Source organism: Pleuronectes platessa, chromosome 12 (assembly GCF_947347685.1).
Source record: "Pleuronectes platessa chromosome 12, fPlePla1.1, whole genome shotgun sequence".
NCBI lineage: Eukaryota > Metazoa > Chordata > Actinopteri > Pleuronectiformes > Pleuronectidae > Pleuronectes > Pleuronectes platessa.
This window is the reverse complement of record NC_070637.1, coordinates 10,138,852-10,156,311: the sequence shown is the minus strand read 5'-3', so window position 1 is coordinate 10,156,311 and position 17,460 is coordinate 10,138,852.

The following is a 17,460-nucleotide window of genomic DNA, read 5'->3' as shown; positions in this document are numbered from 1 at the left end:
GCTCAGCTCTCTTTTCGTTACAACGGTGCGGTAAAGCGAACGCAATACCGCCCCCGCTGCTCCGATTCTCCGGCCAATCTCACGCTCCATAGTACCCTCACTCGCGAACAAGACCCCGAGGTACTTGAACTCCTTCACTTGGGCTAAGGACTCATTTCCTACCTGGAGTAAGCAATCCATCGGTTTCCTGCTAAGAGTCATGGTCTCAGATTTAGCGGTGCTGATCCTCATCCCAGCCGCTTCACACTCGGCCGCCAGCCGATCCAGTGAGTGCTGAAGGTCACAGGCCGATGATCCAATGAGGACCACGTCATCTGCAAAAAGCAGTGACGAGATCCTCAGACCACCGAACTGCAACCCCTCCCCACCACGACTACGCCTCGATATCCTGTCCATGTATATCACAAACAGGATTGGTGACAAGGCGCAGCCCTGGCGGAGACCAGCTCCCACTGAGAACGAAACTGACTGGCTGCCGAGGACGCGAACACAGCTCTCGCTTTGGGAGTACAGGGATTGGATGGCCCTGAGGATAGACCCCCTTACCCCATACTCCCGCAGCACCTCCCACAGTTTCTCCCGGGGGACCCGGTCATACGCCTTCTCCAGATCCACAAAACACATGTAGACCGGATGGGCATACTCCCAGGCCCCCTCCAGGATCCTTGCGAGATTGAAGAGCTGGTCCGTAGTTCCACGTCCGGGGCGAAAACCGCATTGTTCCTTTTCAATCTGAGGTTCGACGATCAGCCGAACCCTCCTTTCCAGCACCTTGGAGTAGACTTTACCAGGGAGGCTGAGAAGTGTGATACCCCTGTAATTGGCACACACTCTCTGGTCCCCCTTTTTGAACAGGGGAACCACCACCCCGGTTTGCCACTCCTTTGGCACTGTACCCGACTCCCACGTGATGTTGAATAGGCGTGTCAACCATGACAGCACCTCAACACCCAGAGCCTTTAGCATTTCTGGCTGGATCTCATCAATCCCTGGGGCTTTGCCACTGCGGAGATGTTTGACTACCTCAGTGACCTCCACCAGGGAAATTGACGACGAAACACCATCAACCTCGAGCTCTGCCTCCAACATAGAGGGCGTGTTATTCGGATTCAGGAGTTCCTCAAAATGTTCCTTCCAACGTCCGACGACCTCCTCAGTTGAGGTCAACAGAGTCCCATCCTTACTGTACACAGCTTGGATGGTTCCCCGTTTCCCCCTCCTGAGGTGCCGGATAGTCTTCCAGAAACACTTTGGTGCCGACCGAAAGTCCTTCTCCATGGCCTCTCCGAACTTCTCCCACACCCGCTGCTTAGCCTCCGACACGGCAGCAGCTGCAGCCCTTCGGGCCTGTCGGTACCCTGCAACCGAGTCAGGAGTCCTCCAGGATATCATATCCCGGAAGGCCTCCTTCTTCAATCGGACGGCTTCCCTGACCACCGGTGTCCACCACGGTGTCCGAGGGTTACCGCCCCTTGAGGAGCCTAAGACCCTGAGGACACAGCTAGCCGCCGCAGCTTCAGCAATGGAGGCTTTGAACACCGCCCACTCCGGCTCAATGTCCCCAACCTCCACAGGAATGCCAGAAAAACTCCGCCGGAGGTGTGAGTTGAAGATACCTAGGACAGGGGCCTCCTCCAGACGTTCCCAGTTCACCCGCACTACTCGTTTGGGCTTACCAGGTCTATCCGGAAATTTCCCCCATTCCCTGATCCAACTCACAACCAGATGGTGGTCGGTTGACAGTTCCGCCCCTCTCTTTACCCGAGTGTCCAAAACATGCGGCCTCAGATCAGATGACACGATCACAAAATCGATCATTGATCTTCGGCCTAGGGTACTCTGGTACCAGGTACACTTATGTTCGAACATGGTGTTTGTTATGGATAATCCATGACTAGCACAGAAGTCCAATAACAAACGACCGCTCGGGTTCAGATCAGGGAGGCCGTTCCTCCCCACCACGCCTCTCCAGGTATCTCCATCATTGCCCACGTGGGCGTTGAAGTCACCCAGCAGAACTACGGAGTCCCCTACTGGAGCCCCATACAGGACTCCATTCAGGGTCTCCAAGAAGGCCGAGTACTCTGAGCTGCTGTTTGGTGCATACGCACAAACAACAGTCAGAGTTTTCCCCCCTACAACCCTTAGGCGCAGGGAGGCGACCCTCTCGTCTACCGGGGTAAACTCCAACACCGCGGCGCTCAGCCGGGGATTTATGAGTATCCCCACACCCGCCCGGCGCCTCACGCCCTTGGCAACTCCGGAGAAGAATAGAGTCCAACCCTTATCCAGGAGTACGGTACCAGAGCTGAGACTGTGCGTGGAGGTAAGCCCCACCAGATCTAACTGATAGCGCTCCACCTCCCTCACAAGCTCCGGTTCCTTTCCCCACAGCGAGGTGACGTTCCACGTCCCCAGAGCCAGCTTCTGCCGCCCGGGTCTGGTCCGTCGAGACCCCTGACCTTCGCTGCCACCCATGTGGCTGCGCACCCGACCCCAACGGGTCTTCCCACAGGTGGTGGGCCCATGAGATGAAGAGAGGGGGGGTGCCACGTAGTTTGTTCGGGCTGTGCCCGACCGGGCTCCGTGGCAAACCCGGCCACCAGGCGCTCGCAATCGAGCCCTCCGTCTGGGCCTAGCTCCAGACGGGGGCCCCGGGCTTCCTCCGGGCCGGGTCACATCTCCTCTTCCGTCGATATTCATTGAGGATTTTTGAACCATTCTTAGTCTGCCCCCTCACCTGAGACCACTCTGCCATGAGAGACCCTACCAGGAGCACAAGGCTCCAGACAACACAGCCCTCAGGTTCACAGGGACACGCAAACCTCTCCACCACGATAAGGTGACGGTTCCGGTTCCTTCATCTTCATTCTGATATATTTAATTTACACCTCTGGACTTAAAGAAGAAGGAGCAGAGGAGTTTGAAAGGTGTTTGTGCAACGTGCGCAGAGAGAGACTCACAGATTTTCCAGGAAATGACTCATTCTCAAATTATACAGACTGAACTTGGTGTAATTCACAACCTGCATATGAGCAGCGAGAGCCTGAGGAAAAAATAACAGAAAATCACATTTTCTATTAAAAGATCTCTAATGATTCAAGCACGTGGTGTCTGTGGGGCTTTAATAATCAGAGTCTGTTAGTGCTGTGGAGCACTGGGACTGGACTGAGGAGAAGAACGAGACAGTTCAATAGAAAAACTGTGACAATAATAAGCTCCCACTGCCTCACTCCAACTTAATATGATTTTCATAGAAAAACAACAGTGATTGAACCAATCGCTGATGTTTCACATCTCATCTTCCTTGCAGTGGTTTCCCAGGACGACGACTCTCACATGTGATAAGTGATGTACGCTGTTGTGTGAGTTTCAGTTGTTAACATTTTTCTAAGAAGTATTCTGCAGTCAGCATAGAAATAACAGCAACGTTGAACAGACAGAAACGATAAGGAGCTCTATAAGTATTTGAGTTGTTCTTTAAACCCTTAACACAGACATGTAAATCCTGCAAACTCACCATATAACAGTTCAATGTATGAATTAAAGTCAATAAAACAAATAAAACAAGACACTGTTGTCACTCAGCAAGAATGTTTCCGGTTCGAATCCCAGTTCTCTCTTCGGGGAGTTTGCCTGTTCCTCCCACTAGGGTTTTTTATATCGGTACTCAGCCCCCCCCCCCCCCCCCAGCCAAAGACATGCAGATTGGAGTATACTGGTGTTCCCCACTTCCTGCCCACTGTCAGCAGGAATTGGCTTTAGCTCCCCTTCGACCCTCAAAAGTTTAAGCGGTATAGATAATTGATGGATGGAAAATTGATTTGAGCTGATCTTAGTGCATACCTGCACCAGTGTCACTGTGCTGAAGATACTTTCTTATACATCAAACTAATACGTCTTCTATTTCATGTGCTGAAATAATTTTGGATGAATCTGGTTACAAGACAAATATTTCAAAACAGTGTCACAGTCTGTGTTTAATCCCAGTGTCAGACAGCTCTAAACCGGCCGCCTCAAAGGCAATTGCTTTGAAAGCTTAAGTTTGCTTTTCTGCCCCAAAACCATCCCAGTAATGAGATCAAAGTCAAGAGGAACTCCAATCTGTGTGACACGACAGCAAATCTCTTTAAAAAGATTTCCGTGTTCTCTTGTGAAACATCACTGTCAAATCTTTAAAAAAAAAGAATTATGAAAAATGGGGGCTTTGACTCATTTTGGCTGTAAAATTGAAACTCCTCGAGGAAGAGCACCTTCGTTTAGATTTACAGAGGAGCCCTTCCTCCAGGAAGCCCGGCCGCTGGTTCACCTTGAAACGTCCCTCGAGGACACGGCTGTCACTTGGAAAGCTGAAATATCAGGGCGGCTCCGCCATCCTTCCCACTTAGTCTCAAAAACAGGCAGGTACCACACCAGGGGGAGGCAGGATCGATAGATGTGATGGATGGAGCTGGCTGCCTTTAGCAGGGGGACTGGGGGGGGCAGAGGGGAGGTGAGAGAAGTAATGAGAGCTCCTGGGAGCGATGTGGAGGTTTTTTGCCATGGGAGGCTGGACGCGTGGTGCTCTTTCCCTTCACGGGAGCTGCCAGTTTGGCCTAATGAGACAGAGAGGAGCTCCCGTCCTGGAGAGGCAGCTGGTGATGTGCGATGCTGCTTCCCTGCAGTCGTCAGTCTGTGTGTCTGTCTAGACCAGCCAGCCCCCACAGGGGATGAGGAACAGGAGATGTGACTTTACAGCAGTATAAGTTCACTTTTTTGGGGCGTGGTTCTGAATCCAGGAATCTGCCAGATGCTTTATTTTTTACTGGTTCAAATATGTTCACATCTAAAAACTAATTTGAAAACATCCCATCGCAGGCTGGAAGGGAACACGTTTTGAAGGAACAGACATTGGAGTTGGTGACTGACTTGTTTAGGCCGTCTTTTTCATTTAGAAGACACATTTCTGACCATTTGTCCCAGTTAAACAGTCCTAATGGTTAGAGCTAAACTAATCAGTACTTATATTTTAACAGTGGATCACTCACAGTAAGCGATTTGTAAGGACATCCTCTTTAAACAAACTATTGCCAAAAATCTGTCGCACAGACAACCTGTTAATTCTGCCATCCCCTCTCAGCGTGTGTGCAGTTTAGCATCCTATAGTTGATGTTGCTAACTGAATTGTGGGATCTGTGTTAACAAGTTGAAACCAAATAGGCATCATGAAGAGCTGTTCTTTGCCTCACTTTCCTTCTCTCTTCCACAAAAACACACCGAATGTCAAAACATCCTCAGACGTGACTTTGTGCTCCTGAACATCAGGACCACAAGGAGAAATCCTACCGATGTCAGTGGCCGGTGGTTGCATGCCATCAATAAAGATTTTACCTTCTTTAGCAGGCAGGATTCAGACGCACACACACACAGAGAAGATTTTGCGGCTTCGTTGTAACAGGTCCAGTAGTTCTCATGTAATCCTGCCTAAAAACACACCAACCACTACGGTGTGTAGATCTGTTAAGTCACTGATTGAATGCCATTATATTTCTCCAGTCATTCACAAGGAAAATAGCATTAAATTCAGAAGTTTGTTTCTGCAGCTCCCTGCAGTTATACCTCTCCCAAAATGTATCTTTAGTATCAAACACTCGGCCCCTGAGGGCTTCACAGCAGCCTGTAAAAAGTTTCTCATTTGGTCTCCCATGAACATTAGCAGCTTTGTTCATCTTGGATTCGTGTGACTGACAATAGATTTGAATTGGATCACTTTTTTTTGCATCACTCCACAGCACAGTCGAGCCCCCAGTGACCACTTGAAAAGTGTGCCCAATACAGTTTGTTCAGGGGAGACCCATAGAGAAACAAATGAGAAACAGTCAATTAGAATGAAGTAAGAAGAAGAGGTGTAGACTTGGTGCTTAGACCCCAGCAGGAAGTAGAACACCATAGCAACCGTTCTATGAATCCGGTACTTTGGATATGCAGGAGACTTCCCCTGGAGCACAGACACTGGTGGTGGTGATGAGGAACGGAGCACAAAGTTGGGAGCGTCTGATGAATGCTTCTGGTTGGATGGTTTGAGGGCAGATGACCTGGTATCCTGAGCTGAGGTGGGCCCGGGTTGGAGTTGCATCACTCATCGATCAGTACTGAACTGAGCTGGATGACAGGAGAGAGAGAATCACATTTTAAACTTTGACAGCCTACAGATGATTGGCTCAAATTGAGCTTGTCAGGTTGTGATTGGATGTCATAGTTTTACATGCAATCTTCCAGCGTGTCCGGCTGAAGGCTGTGTACTCATGTCACGCTATCGCCCTCGAAGCTCTAAACCTTCAACAGAGTTTAATTTTTTGACGAGTTAACCAGATGTGGCTCAGGAGGCAGAGGGGCAGTAGAGGAGCTACGTTTTTTTTAAATCAGGGCCCACAATTTACACAGAAGGGGCAGCTATGTTTCCAACCCTTCCTTGTTTACAGTTAGCTCTATAGCTTTGAGCAAAATGCCACATTATTGAATATATTTAGAAGATTGTTCCTTGAGCAGGCTCATTGTTTACTTCAAAAAATCCCAGAAAATAAAAATGATTCACTAACTGTCATATGTATAGTTAGTATTTTTAATATATAATGACAGGACAGGGGCCAATCAGATTCCAGCTGTCATCAGTGGCTCCCTGGCCCTGCCCCTTGATCCACTGGCCATAGGGTCGCTGGTTTGATCCCCGGCACCTCTGAACCCCAGGTTGCCCCTGACGGCTGTGCCCACGGTGTATGGGTGGTGTGTCGTGGAGGGAGCGCTGTGTATAAAGGTGTGATAATGTGTGCATGAGTGGGGGAATACAACTGGAAAAGTGCTTTATAAATACAGTCCAATAACCATTTAACACAATGCACTTAAGGAGATTATAGAAAACGCTGAGATGCTATAGATTAATCAAGCATTACTTTGAAGCATTACATTACTACGTGTTACTTCCTGCAGGGCACGGAGTCATGTGCTCAGCTGTCATAAGCCGTCAGCTACAGATAGGTTTATGGATGCTACTCAGTCACTAACCAATCACAGCCCATTCTCTCAACAAAGTTCCTTTAAATAGGACTTCCTCCTCACTGATCCCTGCTCAGCTACACTACCACCCTCGCCCTGCTGCCGGCAACTGGCCACCATCCCCCCAGCCTCCACCTTTTAGCACCGAGTCCAAACATGATTGTGGTAAATGGTATTCATCTTGAACAAATGTATTTTGCCTGCTACGCCCACTGGGGGGTTTTGCACATGTTCCCCCGTTTTGTGTTAACATGCTGCTTGGCTAATCCAGGGAACATCCAAAGATTGGAGCCTGCCGCACCAAGCACAACTGTATTCCCATTTGTGCAATAAATGGTTAATCATGACAAAGTGTGCCTAACTGACTTTATCTGTGTGAAGCTTAACATGCTTATTCGAATGATTCAATACAATTTTCATATAATGATTGTATGTTCTTGTGGTCAAGCTAGATCTTGTATTACTGTATTAAAAGACCCATATTAAATGACTGTATAATGTTCCACCTTCACTTAGTGATACTGAATATGTCAGTATTGTGGCAGATTTGTCACACATCCTTCCTGCTGACCTCTGTGACCTGGTATTAATGTTATCAATGTGAGCTCTTTTTACATAATTGATTACTGTGCTGAACTCTGGTTGACATCTGACACGGTTTATGTTGCCTGTGTCGATTCCACCAGAGAGAGGTCAGTGCCTGAGCCCTTCTAATCTGACACCAGAGCATTTAAATGTCTGGATTCTATCAATACATCCACTCAGTGTGAGTGAAAGCCCTCAGTCAAACAGTTACCAACTAGTCTGAGTTTTACAGTTTCGATAAACAATCATCAGACAGAACCACGGGTCTCTAATACAGGCCATTCGTGTTTACAAAACTCAATGTTTATATATTTGACAACAGCCAAACACGCTATTTATACAACGTAGCCGTGAGATGTGCAATATTTTAATAAATGTGTCAAGAGCGGCTTTACAGTCCCCCTGAAACTCTCCCCATCCCTTTCAGCGCTAACGCAACAAACAGATGATGAAGAGCAGCCCAAGGACATTAGTGCCATTTGAAATTTAAAATGGAAGCAGGGTGAAAAGAGAGGAAGGAATAGTGACTGACAGAAGCATGCAGTTAGCGATGAGAGTTTTCCTGTAGGGGAGGATGTATATCTATAAAAGATGCAGGCTGTAACACACGTTTTGAGAATAGTCGTTTGTTGGAATGTGCAGCGAACAACACAAATTAGTCCTGAAATGTTTTGCTGTCCCACCAGAGTGCTTGTCTCTTACTGTTTTATTAATCGTCTTGTACAGCTACAAATGTTTGGAATTACAGCTGTCTACACGTGCATGACAGCCCTCCAGCGTAAATCATCCATGGGGAAAAAGTGGTAAACCCATATACACAGATTCTACGGCTGCCTGGAGACAGGAAGAGTTGATAAAGGTCACGTATTGTGTCATGACACCAAGAAAAACTCAACCGGCGAGATAAAAAACTGTGAGTTCACTGAGGGATCCTTGTGGACAGTCGGTTACCTCAGCCGACGTTTGATTGGTTCGATGTCTGGAGATTTTATTTGTGCTGGCTGAACTGGCGGCTTAGTATATTTAAAGAACAGTCTCTTTTAATATCTTGGCCGGATTTGCCCTCAGACAACTCAAATCTCAAACGCTGAATTTTGTCTGGAGGTATTTTACAAAAACCGCGATACAAAAACATTTGTTTAAATTAGTATGCGTCTGTCGCATAAAATCTATTTAGCACACGAAAAAGTCACGTCTGAGGCTTCAAACCTGGTTCATTAACCTAATTTAGTAGAGTTTAATTAAATCAGCATAGCCGTGCTTTTTGTCCTGCAGTGGTTCGACTTCACGTATTAATTTGCTCCGGTGACTCTCACAACTGTATAAATAGCCACAGGGCCAGTGACAGACAAGACACACAAGTTTCAGCACAATCTGTTGGAGGTGGGGCAGGTGGGGGCCTCCTCACACGCAACCACCGTCAATCTGTGATTTATCAGACTTATGTGTATCAATTGATTAGAGTGGCATTTAACATTTATAGATTAAATTCATGCATCCCCACCTTTTGCCAAATACCGTAATGCATAGCAACTTAATCTTTCTGATCCCCAGTGTAACCTCCGGGTCATGCTCTGTATACCGTGTGAATCATAAGCTGATCCCATGTCACACGGACAAATTAAACCACATATATATTTATAGATTTGCTTTTATATTTCCAAAGCCTCAGGTCTATTTGTCGCCCAGGTCGTATTATACAAGTAAAGAAAAAGTACACTACCACTCACTATATGCAAAGTTCTATTTACAGAATTCCAGATGAGACCAATGAGGAAAACAAACATTTAGAGAGACCCTTTGTACAACTGATTGTCAGATACATGTGTAGCCGTACAGAGAATTTGCTAATGTGAAAGTTCAAAGAGCTGTTTAACATAGACGTTCCCCCCTCCACCCCCCATGCCTTTAAAATGGGACAGGCAGCTGTTCCTGCTCCAATAAAACCTGCATTTTTTAATTTTTTTATATAATATTTATGATATTGTACTTAAGTTACCTACATTGAAAAGACCCGCAACTATATATAATACAACTTTAAGATGCTACAATGATGATAATAATAATCATTTTAAAGAACAATTTGAAAGGGCTGATCAGATGTGTTGAGCTCACAGTGCAATTTGTTTAACATATATATAATACGAAACAAGAAGACAAAGCAAAAAAAATAACACACATTTACTCTACACACCCAACAAACAAACTCAATCTCAGTATCTTCTTACCTGATCAACTTAAACTGAATATTTGAAGTCTAAATAAACACCTATTACATAATCATATTGTTTCTCCATCGGGTAACATTTTAGTTATCTTGTTCAATCGTCAGCAGATATTCTTTGGGAATATGTAATAAAAAAGTAAATAAAGAGGGAAGCTCAAGAGAGTGTTTTCTTAGTTTACATGTGCTTTTTTGTCTCAAATTGCCAATAAACATTTTTGTTTTCATACAGAAAGGTAGAATAGAGGTAATTAGGTTGTATTTATCCTTTTGGGAATCTCAAAACAAACTGTCCTCGTGGTTTTATTGTGCATCTCCTTCAACTGAGGCTCTGCAGATCTCCTCATGGCACAAGCCCAACCAACTCTTTTTTTAAATAACTTCAGTGACCTCTAATTATCTGTAGCAACATATAAAACAAACTGAAATGTATTCTGTCCTCATACAGTTCTGACCTTGTCCAGTCTGGGACATCATATGACATTATGATTATGAATTAAGGCCGTGGCAGTTTCAAGGGCGAAACAAGCAAACAGCAAACATACAGCTGTATTAAGAGCTGAGGTCACTGAGGTTTATTAATATACAGCTGGCAGAGGGAGAGCGGCCGGCGCTGCCACATCCTCCTCTGCGGCTGGTCCGCTGCCGAGTCGTGAGGTCACTTTGTTGTGTCTCCCCGGGAGCTTTCCTCTGGAGCAGCCATTCCCTCGGCAGTGGAGGAAGTGAACTTGAGGAGCCCAGTGTAAACACCAGGGGAACCTGTCTGTGGGCAACCCTGAGGTCATGGACAAACTGGGACGGAACTACCTCTGTCTGGAATCCCATTTTTACCCATTTATCTTCTTTGTTATTTTTTCCCATGCATCTTTCATTGGACACACACACACACACACACACACACACACACACACACACACACACACACACACACACGCACACACACACACACACACACACACACACATATATTTTGGCAGAATCCTATTAATTTTGCATCCAGTAGAAGTTGATTTGGGAATGATCTGCTATGGGAAAACAGTGTTGTTGTTTCTCATTTATTCTTGCATAGCTTGCTCAAATATTGTATTTGATCAATGGTTCCCTCCAGCATTATTGTACTGTCAGTCCCAGTGAACATCTTGTTATTAGTGATAAGGGAAATCCTGGAAAAGAGCATAAGCAGTTGCCCTGGGAGTCTTAGCAATGCTGCCATCCCTTTGTTTTTGTTGCCATGGCGCTGGCTCATCCGTTCCTCAACATTTCTCCCTGGCATTTCACAGACCAGATAATGTTACTATTACTCAAACTCTGTAAGGCCTCCCCCCCCACTCTCCAGAACACTAGAGTGCCCCATCAGCACCGCCGTGCCATCTGCAGGCACAAGGCTGCGAGCAGACCCACCAGGTTTATCTGTCACCGAGCAGACAGCGGGACAGGTGAGTTGGCGAGGTGAAAAATAACCTTCTGGCTGGTCGCTCCGGAGAGCCGGAGAAAAAAGGAAGCCCCCTGAGTAAAGGGATCGGCAATGGAAAAAGAGAGGCGTGTCGTTATTCTTCTTTTTGATAGGCGCTCTCGTTTCAACAGCCTGATACTCATGTATGTGATGTTTGTGACAAAACAATGAGGAAGGCTCATTGTTGGAGGCTGGGTCGCAAATAACTCTGTGATTCTGATGTCATTCACACTGGCTGCCGGCTCTTTCTCAATTCATGCTTACCGACATTAAATAGAATAATGAGAACGTTAGGGTTCAAAATGTAGTCATCAGAATTCATATTACAAGGCTTTTTTGTAAAATAGTAATTTAAACAATTTTTATCAAATGTAATCTGAATACTTTTGGATTAATTAAAAATGAAACATTAGAAGTAATGCATCTTAAAGTTCCAAAAATATTCAGTTTTCTCTTGAATCACAAAACATTTCCAATGAAAATAAAATGGATTTAGCAAATTAGACATTTGTGTGTCAACGAATGAGCTCAGCTGCAGTTAACCGTTCTACTGAGCTGACGAGTACTGCAGAGAAAATAGTTGAAAGAAAAAGTGAAACCTGCCCCACGCTTCTTCTGCAACGCTAGCTCGGTAACTGAGAGGCAAACTTTCCTCTAAGTGATACTTCAGATTTGTGGAGGACAGCAACTCCATTTTTTTCCGCTTTCACGAATTGCACTGGAACAAATGAAGTGTAGGTGAAGGCAATATTGCCGGGAGCGGAGACTATTCTGGAAGGACAGCTGTTACTTGAGGCTTCCATCTCATCTCAACACCGTTCTTACCGCTGCAAAATGGAACAGTGTGACAGATGTGCTCTTTAATGGTTAAGAGCATCGGTAAATATCTTTAAAACTTAGATATTAAAATGCATTCATGTGATCCCTCACAATGTAACTATAATATGATGATGTAGTCCCTATCAGATGTATTCCATTACTGATGAACCCTGCTGGTAGAAATCTGCTGAGAAAATGATTTGCTTCTGTAAAAGGTGTCCTGTCACTGCCATCAGCCAGCTTTGCCAAAAATAGTAATTTTGTCTTGTTCCATCCATCAGCGACGTGGGTGACTGCCTCGCTATAAGCAATTACTGCTCCAATTGGGCCTAATGACACTGAGAGGGTGACAGATCCGCAGCTCGGGGAGCAGCGACGTGCTATTTATAAGTCTTTTGAAAAGACACCTGACGCTGCTCCATCAAAGCGGCAGTGCTCCAGCTCCAGCACCATGATCCGGTTCGCCAGCCGGCGATTGGCTCAGGTGTTTGTACCACAACATGACCTACTTCTGTAGCTGGTGGACCCGGACACACCTGGAGGTAACAATCATATGGGCACTGTTAGTATCTGCAGGATCACTCTGGAAATATCTTTTTTTTGTGTAACTCTGACGCTCGGGGCTGGAAGATAACGTTCAGTTCACCTGAGCTTTATCAGGTCCCCCCCCCCCCCCCCCTCAGTTTCCCACACAAACCAAAATTTAGATCCAACCACCTTCCAGGCCTGCTGGTGCATTCGGCTAATTATTCTACGGTTAGGATATTCCCTGTGTCGGTGTGTCATCCATCTTTGTCCTTGACAGCTCACTCCTGCATGGTGGCACATGACAGCTTTAGTGGGAGGATCCACAGACTGATTGATATCTCCATTGGCAGTCCCACTCAGGGATAATGGAAATGAATGACACCACATGCAGAACATCTCTCTGGATCATCATGCTACATTAGCTGCTACCAGTGGAGGTTTAGATAGGAGCACAACTCCTCTTCCTCTACATGCACACGCCCAACAGGATCCAGCTGGGCAGCTACACTACCTTTAACATGACCAGTCTTGCCCTGGTTTTTTTAAGAATACACTTAGATAATCAGACAACTGGGGTATAAACAATGTGCATTGGACTGCATTCAGTAAAGTGGAAACTATAGAACTGGGAGGATCTAATTAAACAATAATGGGTTATATATTTTTAAGGCTCCAATTTATTTTATGTGAAAAAAAAAGTATAGCTAAATATAGCTGATATATTATATAGTTATAACTGAAATTCTTAAATTAGCAATTGGTGAAATTCCTGCATGTATGTAAACTTTCTGCCAGCTGCGTAGAAAAATCTTCGGAAATGTTAGAGTGAGACAATGTGAGAATTCAGAAGGATTCATCCAGAGTGAGTGGGCCTGTTGATTAAGTTTCTGACACGTGATGGATAAGAAATAGAAAAATACAAATATCTCAGGATGAAAATAAAGAGGTACCTTACACCTGACATACACCAAAGAACTTGGAAAGGCTTCACCTTGTCCATGTGAGAATATGGCAGGAAAATGGTTGAAAAAAATGGAATGAGCGAGAAGAGAGAATAGAAATATCTCAGGATGACTAAACAAAGAAGTCAATTTGAAAAGAGAATATTTGGTGTTGATGTGCTGTAAACAAATACATGTGACTACTGCAGTTTAATTTATACGCATGTTCTACCCAGTCACCAAACCCTGCCTGAATGTTTCAGATATTTTCTTGTTGTTGTGAAAGCGTCGGATTTGGCTCCTGTTCTTCATACGAGGAAGGCAAACAGAGAATTATCTGTGGCCGATTTCCTTGACATTTTCTGGTGGTCTAATCAGGAAAGAATCATCCTTCAGCTCATTGTTTTGGTTTTACAGTCCACCTGTTCTAGGTTGACGTTCACCGCTCCCATCGACCTCATTTCCAGAGGGCCCAGAAGTAATTTACTCCCTCCAGTGTGGAAAGGGTAATCTGTCAACAGTCTGTCATCCTTTATATAACAGTAAGTAGCTTGTAAATATGAAAAACAGCAGGAACACCTGTAATAAAGGCTGGGATCATCTATCATGATATGGTAATGATTACATGTCCAGGGTAAGTGGTTCACTCAGAAAACAATGAGACTGGTTCTTGCTCATGTAAATCAAATAAATTGAGACTCTTGTCTGATCATTAAAATCAAAACAGACTGCAGAGTATTGCAGAGTTTCCAATATGCTCAGAGGACTGCTGCTTGTCTTTCACACCTTCGGTTTTCACACTCCACTTCTCTCTGCCAATTACACATGGCTGCATTTCACCCACACAAAAATCAGCCAGTAACCAGTCTCACTGCTTTGTTATTATCAGTCCAGTCTATGTTATCTAGGTTCACATTTGGTAGAGAAGCCTGAGACGCATGATGTTCTGTGGAATACCAGCGCGTTGACACGGTGGTATTTAACCAGAGAGATGAGTGCAGCTCTGGAAGGCTTCTCACCATGAGCCCAGCTGACTGGAGAACAGCAGCCGTATCTGATTGGTCATAAAGACATCGAATGGAGGGAACGAGAAGTAAAGTGTCTGTTTACAAATGTCAGGCTGGTCCTGCCACATTTGTAAGAGATAACATTACAGAGCTCAAAGAACACCTGACTCACACAATTGGACGATAATGGAAGGTGACTTTTACAAATGTGAAGAGATGGCCTTTTCGGAAGGCATTTCATCAAGTGCTGCAATGGCCACACTGATTGCCTAAGCCACTAGTGCATGCCGGGAGACCAAATGCCTCTGCCAGTGATCAATCAAGATACATGTGAGAGTGATATTTATTACACGATGATTATCTTTCTGTGCCAGAAGGGATAGTTCTCTTTCTGCACAAGCTAAAACTGTGCTCCACTTTTAGTACAGGCATCAAATGTTGAATCTCTCCACACAAATGTTTTAGCATATGGCTTGCATGAGTTTGTTTGATCACAATCATAAACGTAATGTGTAGTATTTTTTTGTATTATTAGTAACCATTTCTTACCAGGCTAACCATCAGTTATCACCCAACACAGGAGTTAATGCAGACCATAGACTCTATATGGTGGAGACCAAAACAGAGCTAAGACTGGGAGTGATGTTGATCAGCATAGAATCCAAAACCTCAAATAAACATAATGTTGTTTGTTTACTAATGTGTACACGTGTAATAAGGCCAAAAACATTAAACACCAAAGAATTTGATATGTGTTTGGTTCATAGTTTGTTGTGGCTGCAATATTGGTTATAAATCTGCCTTCTCCATATTAATGGATGGGACATGAATAAAACTCAAAAGTCAGATAAAGTTCTCATTTATGTAAAAAATGTTGTTTCAATTAGTTAGTTGATGCTATGAAAACCAGGTTTTGATTGGACAGCTTGGACTGACTTGTGCTTGGTCGAGTGTGTGTATGGTCTGGGACCTCACTACTATGGCTCCAACCCCAGCACTACTATTCAGAATCTGTCACCAAATGATGGCACAAGATGGCAGCTTACCTGTCTGAAAAATGTTGGCTTCATTTCTGCACAGTAGGAGGAAGTAGAGACCCGTCGACTATATCGTTTTCTAATCAGCCAATCACCATAGTATCCTGCTATAAATGTATTTTACTTACTGGGCTGTCGTTTGATGGTATGCATTATTTTACCTTATTATGCTGAGACATGTTTGATCTGTGAGCAAAATGCAGAGCTCAAACCCTTCCCCTTACATGACTACTACACTCATGCTTTCTCTGGGGTGTGGACTCAGCTGAGTAACAGCTACTAATGCACTGACCCCTCAGCCTGTGTTCCTGCAGAGCATTGAGACAGTAAGGCTGCAGCCCCCGGATAGAGTGCCGGATAGAATAAACCTCCATACAGCTCAGAGGGAGAAAAGCCTCTTTCTATTTCAGTGGAGGAACATGACCACGCATTAGAGGGCTCTCTTTTTTCTCCAGCTGAGTGAATCATTTTCCATCTCCTCTGGGAGTTGGTCATTCTGGTGAGTGTGCATTTTGGAGTTCACTGAATCAAGACTTAATTTATTTTTTAACATAAATAGGGAGCGGTAACGCAGCGCCAGGTGCTATATACAGCTATAAATAGTGAAGAGGCAATTCATTTGATTGACATGAATGCTTGGTATGTTCTTTCTGTCTCCTCTCGTCAGGCTGTTTAGTTTTTGGAGGATTAGTCCTGAGGCAGGAACTGTTCTCCCCGTGACCTCTTACTACTGCAGAAGGTCAACGCACCACTTGTGGCAATGGCAACAATCATGTATTGTTGCTGTACACTCTCCCTGGGGCAGATAGGCGCTGGAAAGGCAACCTGTGTATGATATATAGGGTACCCTGGTTCTGCTGACAGCACTGGATGTTTGTCTCTTAATACAGATTCTGTATCTATGTTTGTCCCACAAGGCAGTGAAGCTAGCATTTATACTGTATATATATATATATATATATATATATACACACACATACACCCTCTGGAGTGACATACACTGAGGATTTGAAGCCACCATGCATAAATTGTCAGTTTTTTATTTGATAGATAATAGCCAATTATGTAACAATACACAACTATTTTATTCTATCCTGCATTTGTAGTAACTGAAGCACATTAAAATCCACATAATCCATATACTCACAACAGTGACTAACAGACACTTTGACGGTAAAAGTAAATGTGATTGACAGCTCAAATGAGCCAGCAAATGTCATGTCTTTCCCAGACAGGCAGAGGAATCCAGCAGATGGTCTCATAATGTTCAGTCTGTGCTCAGTCATCATGACTTTCTCTCTGCTCGGTTTTGTCCATCCGTACCGAAATCGGCCTGATTCAAACACGGGGGAGTGAATGTGAGACCGTCACATTCATCAGTGACAACGGAGGCCTGGAGGCAAGGTCGGTTCAGCACCAATGTAATCCAATCAAGGAGGTAGGTTTCTGCAGGGATCGGGAGTTTTTTAAAGAGTGGAAAGTTTTAGTTTTTTTTCTCAGGACAAATTTGCAAAGTTGAAAAACAGTGATTTTGCCATGTGGGAGCCAGGTTTCATTCAAATAACCTGGTGGTAATTGTAGTTAATGTTGCAGGATGCAGAAAGCACTGACTGCTTAAGACAAAACTTTGAGGGTGTTTTCGAAACTGGACCATGGTCTGAACCGAGCGTCAAATCTTTTTTACATAGTTTTTGATGTTGTTAGAGGGAGCACACTTTTGTATGACATACGTATGTCATCATCACCTACGTAGGCTGAACCTTGTTCCTATACTTGACAATGGTTTCGCTCTTGTTGTCCAGACATTACAACTTATTTTTCTTCTTCTATGGTT